Source organism: Pinus tabuliformis, chromosome 4_2 (genome assembly GCF_031772625.1).
Source record: "Pinus tabuliformis cultivar Carrire ecotype Pingquan chromosome 4_2, CPIR1, whole genome shotgun sequence".
NCBI lineage: Eukaryota > Viridiplantae > Streptophyta > Pinopsida > Pinales > Pinaceae > Pinus > Pinus tabuliformis.
Window position 1 is genome coordinate 141138084 of NC_142304.1, and position 14514 is coordinate 141152597.

A 14514-nucleotide genomic window follows, 5' to 3' on the forward strand; every position below is an offset into this window, starting at 1 on the left:
CATTAACTTTCCTCTTTCCCAACCAATTCCCAAGACTCTAAAAACATAAAAGGAAATACCAAGAAGCAAGCAAGAGAAAACCATGAAAACCAATAACAATATGACACCACAAATAAAGCGGTATGGCCATACACTAGACCTAAACAAAGTCGTAATCAAGCACAAAAATCAAGAAAGGCAAAAAACACAAGACTAGCAATAAACACCATGACTCAATCCCATGGTTCCCAAGGAAAGCTCAACCCGAGCCTTCTTCAAGACTTCATGGAAACCTCTCTTTCCTTGCGACTCTGCATCACACTACCATAAACACATAATGGTCAGCACATAAATAAATACAATAATACACCAATTACCTTACCTTGTTGTGCCAAGCATTTTGCCTTGTGGTTGAACACACCTGTTTTATCTCTCAAGGGACTCCAATTCCCTCGATAGATCTAGATATAACTAGACACCAACTATTATACCTATCATATACATGTCCATGAATATAGCACATATCCACATAATTTCAAACGAAATCAAGGTCAAGAGGACTTCATGTATGCAAAGCACTCATTCGTTTGGAATTATGGTTTCCAAACATGGTCAAATAAATTCTCACCCAATTTCTTTCTTTTACCTTTTTACCTTTTTACAATCAAGTCTTACTATGTATTTTCATATCACCCAATTGTTAGTTATCTAAATACATCAACTATTACCTTGTCATGCTAATATCAAGCATGTTTCCTCGTAATTGTTCACAAATGTCAACCACATGTTCCAAATATCAACAATCATATCTATAATTTGAAATCAGAGGCATGTAGCCGCCACATCTCTTCTCAGAGATAATCTACCATCACCCTAGCTGGTTTATTTCCATTTCTGTTTGTAAGGATATCTTAGTATTTTACATTAATGAAATGAAGTATTATTTCGACTGCATCTCCATATTTAAGTTTATATCTATAATTTGTTGTGTTCCTGTTTAAATATGGATCAGTGGTATCAGAGGGGTCTACTCTTTCTCGATTTTTCTTTGCATGTCCCCAACGAGGTCGGGATATAAGGAATTAGGGCTTGAACTGGTCGAACCCTTGCAAGACCAGCCTCGTAAATCCCGACGGCCTCCCATGGCAGATAAAAAGAAAGACGAGGGGACAGGAGATCCTATCAAAATCTTGCTCAAAGAAGCCCTCGAGCGACAAAGGAACGTGATTATGGAAAACTTTGCCCAGATCCTTTGGTGGCTACCCAAGGGAGACGCATCTTCTTCCAACAGCTATGTTGGAAACATCGCACCCTTTAAGGTACAAGTTAACTTTGAAATCCCCATATTCGAGAGTTAGATAGATGTAGACGTTGTAGATAAATGGTTAAAGTTGTTAGAAGGTTATTTTTCTATTCATGATTTTTCCAGCCAGGAAAAGATGACTTTTTCACTTCTCAAAGCAGTCCCCCATGTCAAGGACTAGTGGGAAACCTACTGTGAGCAGAAAGATGAAAGTACGAACTCACTGTTTTCAGCCCCACCCACTTGGAACTCGTTCAGGGATGCCATCAAGGAGCAGTACTACCCTGTCGGATGCTATGAGTTCAAATACATAAAGTGGACCATGCTGCAGCATGGAAGGGACCAAGGCGTACCAGAGTTCACCAATATTTTTCATACCCTTCGCACAAAGTTGGGTATCAAGGATTCTGAGCTACATTTGGTACTCAAATACCGCAGTTGCCTACATGAGTACATCCAGGACGAGATGGAGTTCCTGGACATCTCCTCGCTTGACATGGCGTACCGATACGCTATCAAAATCGAGCAAAAGTTTAAACAAAAGAAGCGAGACTTTGGATCTGTGAATCCGAAGAACAAAGGACAAAGCCAAGGCGGGGTGACACAAAACAACCCATCAAAGCCACAAGAAAAGAACAACACCACGAAGTCAAAGAAGGACACAGGAAAGTGGTGTGAGTTCCATAAGAGCCCCACTCATAACACAAGTGAGTGTTAGACCAAGTAGTCGTTGGTGGCCGAGTTGAATGCTTCAGAATTAGATGCATGTTCCAACCTTGACTCAGAACTCAACAAGGGGAATGACAAAGGGAAGCAAATAATTGATGCGGAGCCCTGTTAGGAAACCATCTCACAAAAAGATACAAAACATAGATCAACGCCTTAGAATTCAGCCTCTTTGAGGGGTAACCTCCTTTACATTACACAAATGAACAATTCTTGGATGATACAAATGACTAAACCTCCCTTATATATATATGAGTCTAAGGGTTCACAATATAATCAAGTCGACATAACAGTAATAACATAAGGGTGCAAAAATAACAATAGTGGGTTTCTATGGGGCATACTAATAACAATATGGGGACAATTTGGGCACAATAATAACAATAAGGGATATAATGACAATAGTAATGGGGGAATCACTAGTACTAGCATTTGCACCAGATGTTGCAAAGGAAACGTCGTAAGGCATAAATTGAAGAACACAAATACAACAAAAGAATACTTTGATAAAGAATAAAATTATATTGAACGCTCAAATCAATGCCCCATTAACTGGAACCACTTAGTAGACATATCTATCAACATTAGGATTATAAACAATGATCAAGAAATTTCCCATATACAAACAGCGCCTTCCACAACAACTTTTTGTCAAATCCACTGCACCTCTTATTGCAAATTCAGGGAAGGGTGTTGCTCAAATTTCCCTATTAGGATTATTGACAAGAGAGAATGTTCAATGGTGGCAGACATTGTGAGTTCTAAATATGTGCACAGGCCACTTGGTTGTTCATTTGTTCAAACCATCTTCTTAGTTTCTGATTTGATTTGGTCAATCCTTTGTTGTATCTGCATCGTCTCAGAGCTCTTCTCATGAGTATATTCATCAACAAGATATTATTTACCTTCTACAAATATTAGGTGCAAAAGTTAACTTACTTGAAGTGAGACCACAATCATATGAAGTGATTGAATATCTGGTACTCCAGAGCAAACCCATTCAGCTCAGGGTCTGCTTCATGCATTTATTCTAAATAACCAGTCATCACATGGTTCATATTTTGGATAAGTACTTGTATGGTAAGCTTTTTATATGTATTATTTTATGTAGTTAGCTGCTGCAAGAAATTTGAAACTAGTTTGGTAGCTTATATTTGAATTAGTTACTCTTATTTGGTGGTGGTTTTGAACATAAAATAAACATCACTTTGTTCCTCATGTAAGAGGGTACTTATTTAGAATGTCGAATGTAACATATGAAATCTACATGTATGCCTTAACAACAATGTGCATGCACTATTCAGTACGACATGGATCCTAGCCCTTACTAATGAATGGAGCAAGGACTACTATGCGACTCTTGGACATTGCCATTTATCCTGTGAATTTTCTTTTCTCAAGAGTTCATAAATGAAATGTTCTGACATTTTCATGTTCATAGTTATCCTTTCCTTTCTCAGTTCAAATTATATCCAAATTTTTAGCAAAATTTTGCTCTTCATGATATTTCCAGAGATCTCACAACTGCAACATTGAATTTCTTGCCAATGATATTAATATTGCCACTATTAACTTCGAAAACAAAGCCAAATTCTTTTGCAAACAATACTTTGAATATACTAGTGAATTTTGAGTTTAGGTTAACCTTCATCCCACAGCTTCCTGCAAAAGCCAACTCCAGCATGAATACAACTATACCCCACCACTAATATCATGACCAGCTGAGAAAATACTTTCTTCAAACAATTTCTGGATTGAAATATTTATTCGCTTGAAATCTAAAACATTATGAAAGTTGGGGAAAATGTGACCAATCTGATCAAAAATATAAGCAAGAGCATAACCACCTAGTGTTTTCCTTCAATAGGCAAGCTTTTGAAATTAAATTCTCCATGTAAAACTGATTTTTCTTGCATTGGAGCACATTGAAAACTTCCTCGAATCCATCTGAAAATAGAACCATTATCAAGATTTGTTTCCTAGGCATTCTTGGGCAATTGTTGTTTCATAAATATGATATTTACATCAAGTAGAATACAAAGACCAATCACATTGTATTCCCCAAGAACACCCTGAATATCATCAATAAATATTGAGGATGCAAGCAGTGGCATCATGCTTGAAATGTAGTCAATCACCTCTTCATTGCTATAAACATAGCCACAGACATTTCAAACTGAGAATAAAGTAGATCTTATCATGAGGGCATCCATGGCTGCCACCACTTTACTATCATTTCTGGCTCCCAGACAATCCTAAATCATGCCTTCAAAATCCTGCATAAACTCAAGTTCATGTAGATCTTCAAACACCATGCAGTTTGCACCATTTCCTTCCCTGGAGCCTGAAATACATCTTTCATACTAAACCTGTTGATTTGAATAATCTTTCAGAAAAGTAATAGCTCTTTGTAGTATATTATTCATGCATAAAGGGGTATTCTAATTTTTTTTGGATGTTGTGACCTGTATGCTTGACATTGATAACTTCATCTCATGTGCAATCTGAGTTGTTTTGCTCATTTTGCATATATAAATGTGTTCTTTGAGCAACTGATCTATCATTAGCTAGACGAGGATAGAGGTGTCCTTATCAATGTCACCAGGGCTGTTATTAAAATGTACCTACAAAATGGAGCCAACAACACATTTGCTACAATACCTTGAACCTTAATTTTCGAATAGTTTTCTTTGGCTTAGGAGCAGTTCCTTCCTGGGTAGCATCTGCAGAATCATTACTCAACAGTTCTTCCTCTGGTTGCAACAGTATTTTCTGTAGTCTATACAAGTTACAGACATTTCAATTTACACAATTACTTAATAATATGCAGAGTATTACCTTCATTTTGAAAGAAGTTGCATTTTCCGAACTACATGACAATTAAAAGAAATCAACAAAAACAATTTTGTTAATAACCTACCCAAAGGCGTTATGCAAAACAATGAACTCATTATGAAGGAATTCAGGAGCTTCCATGTGAACACTGGCCCATGCTCGGAGACAAAGATGCACACAGGCCTCATAGGAAATGAGGGCTTGCCAGGCTCCCTGCCCACTACACTCAATAATTGCAAGCACATTATTGTCAAAATGCATAGTAGATGAGAAATAACATCAATCTGATAAATAATTATTGATCCACATTAACATGAAAAAAAAATCTTAAGACATCCTGGGCACGGACCAGCTACAATCATGACAGCTGGCTCATGCCCAGAAACAAAGGTGCATAGATCCCCCATAGACAATAATGGCTTGCCCACTACACTCAATGAATTGCAAGCACATTCAGGTCAAGATCCAGAGCAGATGAGAAGTACATTTATCTGGTCTTGAAACACTGATCCAAATTAACATGAAAAATAAATCTTAAGGCATCCTGATTGTTTTCTTTTTATATATCAACACACACAAGACCTTAGGTAGGAAGAAACAGTCAAACCTGAGGTGAAAAGTGGGTGGCTGGCTTGCTAAAGCTGTTGATTGCCGGCAAGAACCTACTGCCTCTCTAACATTCACAGAAGCGGGCCTGTAAAAGCAAAATCAGAGACTTTTCTTATAACAGTTTGAAGTTTGAACTCATGTATGACTATAAACAAGTGTACTCATTTATCAGACCACATTTTCCTAATTTACAGCAAGACCATAGATTTATGAATCTGAGGATGTACTTTGAACATTGATCATGGAAAAATTTTGATGGAAATTATAACAGCACAATAGATCTCTATTCTCTACATCTATTTGTTTCTTTTTCACTACCTTTCAAGAAGAATGAGATATGTGCCATTTAGAAAATAAGGAATAAAAACAAATCAATTGTACTTATTATTGATGCATCCATATCAAGTCAATACAAAATAACCATGAAAAGAATCAGATGCTACTATACCTTGAACCTTAATTTTTCCAATAGTTTTCTTTGGCTTAGGAGCAGTTCCTTCCAGGGTAGCATCTGCAGAATCATTTCTCAACAGTTCTTCCTCTAGTTGCAATAGTATTTTTTGTAGGAATCCAGTCTTTTTTTTTTTGCAGATACGTATCACCTACATTTCGGCCTTGAGGAAGTTTCTTATTCACACAAATTCAGGGTTATTTCTGTGTGGTTAACCTGCACTATTTTGAGGGTAATTGAATGATGTTTGGAGCATAATATGTGGATTGATTTTGAATTCAACATTCTGTCTACACGCATGTGTCTCAAGCTCATCCTACTGTCAGCTCATTAACATTGCCAGAGCTTCATCTCCAATGTTCTTCAGGGTAACACATATCCAACACAAACAACATGATCTCATGTAAGTTTTTTCACTATGTGTAGTCCTTTCAACACCATCACTGCTTTGGCATGTTTCTTTGTTTCTCTTCCTGTGCTCCATGCAAAATCTGCTCCCCTCCAGTCACTTGGGTCAAAAATTAAGAGGGAAAGAATGCTTTTGAAGAGCCTGTCCAATCCAATATGTCCTAGTTCTTCAAACAATCTCTCCTTTTCTCCAAGTATAATGTTGATTTGTCTCTCCGACATGCCTTCTGATGACAGAAGATCAGTGGTAGGAATCTACCTAAGTATGAAGAGAAAGCAAGAAAACAAGGGGGGCCAAAAGGATCTGGAATGTATGGATAAGATCAATATCTCTTTAATTAGTTTTCGGGTTGTAGTTTCAATTTATCCTTATTAGTGTTTGGTAAGAAAGTCTTCTACCTTCAAATCTAGAAATGATCCTTTGAGTGCTGATATTCTTCCTTTAAAAATGAGGTTGTTAAAGTTGTTCATTAAAATCTGTTAACCTCCTTTTAAGCAGGTTCAACACTACCACCTGTATCTACAAGTTCATCTCACACAACAGCTCTGTTAAGAAATAACTTACTAAATGATATTTCTTCTTTTCTGCTAGAGAAAATTGATTTGAATGAGGTTTCTCTTCCTTTTACACAATCGATGTGTTTTATTGGTTTTTGCTATACAACAAGATCACCTTTTTGCAACATCTTAAATAGCATCTTGCTTTTGTTTTAAATCCTCGGGAGTTCCTTTCCATTCTTTATCGTGTTTCTTTCCAATTTATTGAGGGACTGAATAATACCCAATAACACCAGGTATCAATACCCTATCCAACTCTCATCAAGTATACATCTTTATGATATTTCCAGATATCTTACAACTGCAACATTGAATTTCTTGGAAATGATATTAATATTGCCACTGTTAACTTCGAGAACAAAGCCAAATTCTTTTGCAAACAATACTTCGAATATACTAGTGCATTTGGAGTTTAGGTTAACCTTCATCCCACAGCTTCTTGCAAAAGCCAACTCCAGCACGAATACAACTATACCCCACCACTAATATCATGACCAGCTGAAAAAATACTTTCTTCAAACAATTTCTGGACTGAAATAATTATTCCCTTGAAATCTGAAACATTATGAAAGTTGGGGAAAATGTGAGCAATCTGATCAAAAATATAAGCAAGAGCATAACCACCTGGTGTTTTCCTTCAATAGGCAAGCTTTTGAAATTAAATTCTCCATGTAAAACTGATTTTTCTTGCATTGGAGCACATAGAAAACTTCCTCGGATCCCTCGGAAAATAGAACCATTATCAAGATTTGTTTCCTAGGCATTCTTGGGCAATTGTTGTTTCATAAATATGATGTTTACATCAAGTAGAATACAAAGACCAATCACATTGTATGCCCCAAGAACACCCTGAATATCATCAATAAATATTGAGGATGCAAGCAGTGGCATCATGCTTGAAATGTAGTCAATCACCTCTTCATTGTTATAAACATAGTCGCAGACATTTCAAAATGAGAATAAAGTAGATCTTATCATGAGGGCATCCATGGCTGCCACCACTTTACTATCATTTCTGGCTCCCAAAAAATCCTAAATCATGCCTTCAAAATCCTGCATAAACTCAAGTTCATGTAGATCTTCAAACACCATGCAGTTTGCCCCATTTCCTTCCCTGGAGACTGAAATGCATCTTTCATACTAAACCTGTTGATTTGAATAATCTTTCAGAAAATTAATAGCTCTTTGTAGTATATTATTCATGCATAAAGGGGTATTCTAATTTTTTTGGGATGTTGTGACCTGTATGCTTGACATTGATAACTTCATCTCGTGTGCAACCTGAGTTGTTTTGCTCATTTTGCATATGTAAATCTGTTCTTTGAGTAGTTGATCTATCATTAGCTAGATGAGGATAGAGGTGTCCTTATCAATGTCACCAGGGCTGTTATTAAAATGTACCTGTGAAATGGAACCAACAACACATTTGCTACTATACCTTAAACCTTAATTTTTCCAATAGTTTTCTTTGGCTTAGGAGCAGTTCCTTCTAGGGCAGCATCTACAAAATCATTTCTCAACAGTTCTTCCTCTGGTTGCAACAGTATTTGCTGTAGTCTATACAAGTTGCAGACATTTCAATTTACACAATTACTTAATAATATGCAGATTATTACCTTCATTGTGAAAGAATTTGCATTTTCCGAACTACATGACAATTAAAAGAAATCAACAAAGACAATTTTGTTAGTAACCGACCCAAAGGCATTACGCAAAACAATGCACTCATTATGAAAGAATTCAGGAGCTTCCATGCGACCACTGGCCCATGCCCGGAGACAAAGATGCACACAAGCCTCATAGGCAATGAGGGCTTGCCAGGCTCCCTGCCCACTTCACTTAATAATTGCAAGCACATTATTGTCAAAATGCATAGCAGATGAGAAATAACATCTATCTGATAAATAATTATTGATCCACATTAACATGAAAAACAAATCTTAAGACATCCTAGGCACGGACCAGCTACAATCATGACAGTTGGCTCATGCCCAGAAACAAAGGTGCACACATCCCCCATAGACAATAAGGGCTTGCCCACTACACTCAATGAATTGCAAGCACATTCAGGTCAAGATCCAGAGTAGATGAGAAGTACATTCTATCTAGTAATGAATCACTGATCCACATTAACATGAAAAATAAATCTTAAGGCATCCTGATTGTTTCTTTTTATATATCAACACACACAAGACCTTAGGTAGGAAGAAACAGTCAAACCTGAGGTGAAAAGTGGGTGGCTAGCTTTATGAAGTTGTTGATTACCGGCAAGAACCTACTGCCTCTCTAACATTCACAGAAGCGGGCCTGTAAAAGCAAAATTAGAGACTTTTCTTATAACAGTTTGAAGTTTGAACTCATGTATGACTATAAACAAGTGTACTCATTTATCATACCACATTTTCCTAATTTATAGAAAGACCATAGATTTATGAATCTGAGGATGTACTTTGAACATTGATCATGGAAAAATTTTGATGGAAATTATAACAGCACAATAGATCTCTATTCTCTACATCTATTTGTTTCTTTTTCACTACCTTTCAAGAAGAATGAGATATGTGCCATTCAGAAAATAATGAATAAAAACAAATCAAGTGTACTTATTATTGATGCATCCATATCAAGTCAATACAAAATAACCACGAAAAGAATCAGATGCTACTATACCTTGAACCTTAATTTTTCCAATAGTTTTCTTTGGCTTAGGAGCAGTTCCTTCCAGGGTAGCATCTGCAGAATCATTTCTCAACAGTTCTTCCTCTGGTTGCAACAGTATTTGTTGTAGGATTCCAGTCCTTTTTTCTTCTGAAGATATGTATCACCTACATTTTGGTCTTGAGGAAGTTTCTTATTCACACAAATTCAGGGTTATTTCTGTGTGGTTAACCTGCACTATTTTGAGGGTGATTGAATGATGTTTGGAGCACAATATGTGGATTGATTTTTAATTCAACATTCTGTCTGTAGGCGTGTGTCTCAAGCTCGTCCTATTGTCAACTCATTGACATTTCCAGAGCTTCGTCTCCAATGTTCTTCAGGGTAACACATATCCAACGTAAACAACATAATCTCATGTAATTTTTTTCACTATGTGTAGTCCTTTCAACACCATCACTGCTTTGGCATGTTTCTTTGTTTCTCTTCCTGTGCTCCATGCAAACATCTGCTCCCCTCCAGTCACCTGGGGAAAAAATTAAGAGGGAAAGATTGTTTTTGAAGAGCCTGCCCAATCCAATAAGTCCTGGTTCTTCAACCAATCTCTCCTTTTCTCCAAGTATAATGTTGATTTGCCTCTCTGACATGCCTTTCAATGACAGAAGATCAGTGGTAGGAATCTACCCGAGTATGAAGAGAAAGCGAGAAAACAAGGGGGGCCAAAAGGATCTGGAATGTATGGATAAGATCAATATCTCTTTAATTAGTTTTCGGGTTGTAGTTTCAATTTATCCTTATTAGTGTTTGGTAAGAAAGTCTTCTGCCTTCAAATCTGGAAATGATCCTTTGAGTGCTGATATTCTGCCTTTAAATATGAGGTCGTTAAAGTTGTTCATTAAAATCTGTTAACCGCCTTTTAAACAGGGTCAACGCTGCCACCTGTATCTACAAGTTCATCTCACACAATAGCTCTACTAAGAAATAACTTACTAAATGCTATTTCTTCTTTTCTGCTAGAGCAAATTGATTTGAATGAGGTTTCTCTTCCTTTTACACAATCGATGTGTTTTATGGGATTTTGCTATACAACAAGTTCACCTTTTTGCAACATCTTAAATAGCATCTTGCTTTTGTTTTAAATCCTCGGGAGTTCCTTTCCATTCTTTATCGTATTTCTTTCCAATTTATTGAGGGACAGAATAATACCCGATAACACCAGGTCTCAATACGCTATCCAACTCTCATCAAGTATACATCTTCATGATATTTCCAGAGATCTCACAACTGCAACATTGAATTTCTTGGCAATGATATTAATATTGCCACTGTTAACTTCGAGAACAAAGCCAAATTCTTTTGCAAACAATACTTCGAATATACTAGTGCATTTGGATTTTAGGTTAACCTTCATCCCACAGCTTCCTGCAAAAGCCAACTCCAACACGAATACAACTATACCCCACCACTAATATCATGACCAGCTGAGAAAATACTTTCTTCAAACAATTTATGGATTGAAATATTTATTCTCTTGAAATCTAAAACATTATGAAAGTTGGGGAAAATGTGACCAATCTGATCAAAAATATAAGCAAGAGCATAACCACCTAGTGTTTTCCTTCAATAGGCAAGCTTTTGAAATTAAATTCTCCATGTAAAACTGATTTTTCTTGCATTGGAGCACATTGAAAATTTCCTCGAATCCCTCTGAAAATAGAACCATTATCAAGATTTGTTTCCTAGGCATTCTTGGGCAATTGTTGTTTCATAAATATGATATTTACATCAAGTAGAATACAAAGACCAATCACATTGTATTCCCCAAGAACACCCTGAATATCATCAATAAATATTGAGGATGCAAGCAGTGGCATCATGCTTGAAATGTAGTCAATCACCTCTTCATTGCTATAAACATAGTCGCAGACATTTCAAACTGAGAATAAAGTAGATCTTATCATGAGGGCATCCATGGCTGCCACCACTTTACTATCATTTCTGGCTCCCAGACAATCCTAAATCATGCCTTCAAAATCCTGCATAAACTCAAGTTCATGTAGATCTTCAAACACCATGCAGTTTGCACCATTTCCTTCCCTGGAGCCTGAAATCCATCTTTCATACTAAACCTGTTGATTTGAATAATCTTTCAGAAAAGTAATAGCTCTTTGTAGTATATTATTCATGCATAAATGGGTATTCTAATTTTTTTGGGATGTTATGACCTGTATGCTTGACATTGATAACTTCATCTCGTGTCCAATCTGAGTTGTTTTGCTCATTTTGCATATATAAATGTGTTCTTTGAGCTGTTGATCTATCATTAGCTAGACGAGGATAGAGGTGTCCTTATCAATGTCACCAGGGCTGTTATTAAAATGTACCTACAAAATGGAGCCAACAACACATTTGCTACTATACCTTGAACCTTAATTTTTCCAATAGTTTTCTTTGGCTTAGGAGCAGTTCCTTCTGGGGTAGCATCTGTAGAATCATTTCTCAACGGTTCTTCCTTTGGTTGGAACAGTATTTGTTGTAGTCTATACAAGTTGCAGAAATTTCAATTTACACAATTACTTAATAATATGCAGAGTATTACCTTCATTGTGAAAGAATTTGCATTTTCCGAACTACATGATAACTAAAAGAAATCAACAAAGACAATTTTGTTAATAACCTACCCAAAGGCATTACGCAAAACAATGCACTCATTATGAAGGAATTCAGGAACTTCCATGCGACCATTGGCCCATACCCGAAGACAAAGATGCACACAGGCCTCATAGGCAATGAGGGCTTGCCAGGCTCCCTGCCCACTACACTCAATAATTGAAAGCAATCATGACAGTTGGCTCATGCCCAGAAACAAAGTTGCACACATCCCCCATAAACAATAAGGGCTTGCCCACTACACTCAATGAATTGCAAGCACATTCAATTCAAGATCCAGAGCAGATGAGAAGTACATTCTATCTGGTAATGAATCACTAATCCACATTAACATGAAAAATAAATCTTAAGGCATCCTGATTGTTTCTTTTTATATATCAACACACTCAAGACCTTAGGTAGGAAGAAACAGTCAAACCTGAGGTGAAAAGTGGGTGGCTGGCTTGCTAAAGCTGTTGATTGCCGGCAAGAACCTGCTGCCTCTCTAACATTCACAGAAGCGGGCCTATAAAAGAAAAATTAGAGACTTTTCTTATAACAGTTTGAAGTTTGAACTCATGTATGACTATAAACAAGTGTACTCATTTATAAGACCACATTTTCCTAATTTACAGCAAGACCATAGATTAATGAATCTGAGGATGTACTTTGAACATTGATCATGGAAAAATTTTGATGGAAATTATAACAGCACAATAGATCTCTATTCTCTACATCTATTTGTTTCTTTTTCACTAACTTTCAAGAAGAACGAGATATGTGCCATTTAGAAAATAAGGAATAAAAACAAATCAACTGTATTTATTATTGATGCATCCATATCAAGTCAATACAAAATCACCATGAAAAGAATCAAATGCTACTGTACCTTGAAGGCATCCTGATTGTTTCTTTTTATATATCAACACACACAAGACCTTAGGTAGGAAGAGACAGTCAAACCTGAGGTGAAAAGTGGGTGGCTGACTTGCTGAAGCTGTTGGTTGTTGGCAACAACCTGCTGCCTCTCTGACATTCACAGAAGCGAGCCTGTAAAAGCAAAATCAGAGACTTTTCTTATAACAGTTTGAAGTTTGAACTCATGTATGACTATAAATAAGTGTACTCATTTATCAAACCACATTTTCCTAATTTACAGCAAGACCATAGATTTATGAATCTGAGGATGTACTTTGAACATTGATCAATTTGTCCTTGTACACTGAAGTGTCTATCCGGCCCTTGATTGAAAGCTGCGTATAAGGATTCTTGTGGCCTGCCAGAGCTAAGTTTTGCTTCAATAACCTCAAGCTTGGCAGAAGATCCAGAAAAAAAGACATGATAATTCTGCCATAACCTTTGTATTTGATGGCACGCAACTCCCTAGATTAATGCATTCCCCTCCCTCAGACAAAAGTCCACGCCACGACCTTCTGATTTGATAGAACGCAACTCGCTTGCTTAGTGTACTCCGCTTCCTGTAACTAAGGTCCACGCAACATATAAGGCACAAGGTTACCCCACATAGTATATAAGGCACAAGGTTACCCCTGGCGTAAAAATTGCAGACGAAAATTCACAGGCGTCTTCAACAACACCCAACACGAATCCGAAGAAAAATTTTGACAACGGCAATGGATTTCTCAATGGCTTTTCTTCCTCTAGGGCGGATTCGCCCTCGACTCCTGCAGATTTAATCACGAAAACCATTTGGATGTAGCAGTCATCGTCAGATGATTCATCTATTTGCTTATTTGATCCAGATTTCTACATTCAAGAAAGCCATGGATGAAATTTCTCCCAGAGATTCGATGGAGCCCGTTTTAGAGGTCTGTCAGGGCAGCATGGGAAGCAAGAGCAGAGAAGACGAAAAGGGTACCCCAGGAAAATCTTTCAGGCTCCGATCTAGCAGCATTCAGGGGAGGGTTTGCAGCAGTTTCAAATATCGTGAATAGTTGCAACCACTCAACTACCTTCCTTTGATTGAACGATTAACAATCCTCTCATCGTCTAACACATAATCTAATGGCACACAGGATGACAAGTAGATTTTAGGGAAGTTCATTTCAAAGGGAAATGCCTTACGGCGTAATTATAGGGGCCTAACATGCCCCTCTCCTTCCGAAAAGCATTTTCCTCAACGCTTGAGTAGTTTTGGATGCTTCTGTATAAAATTCTCATCCTCCCATGTGGAATCTTCAGTGGATAAGTTCTTCCACTAGATGAGATACTCCGAAATTGATCGATTTCGTAGCTGTCAAGTTCTTGTTTCTGTGACTACTTCTGGTTCCAATATGATTTTTCCTTCCTCGTCAATTCCGGAAATATTGTTTGAACT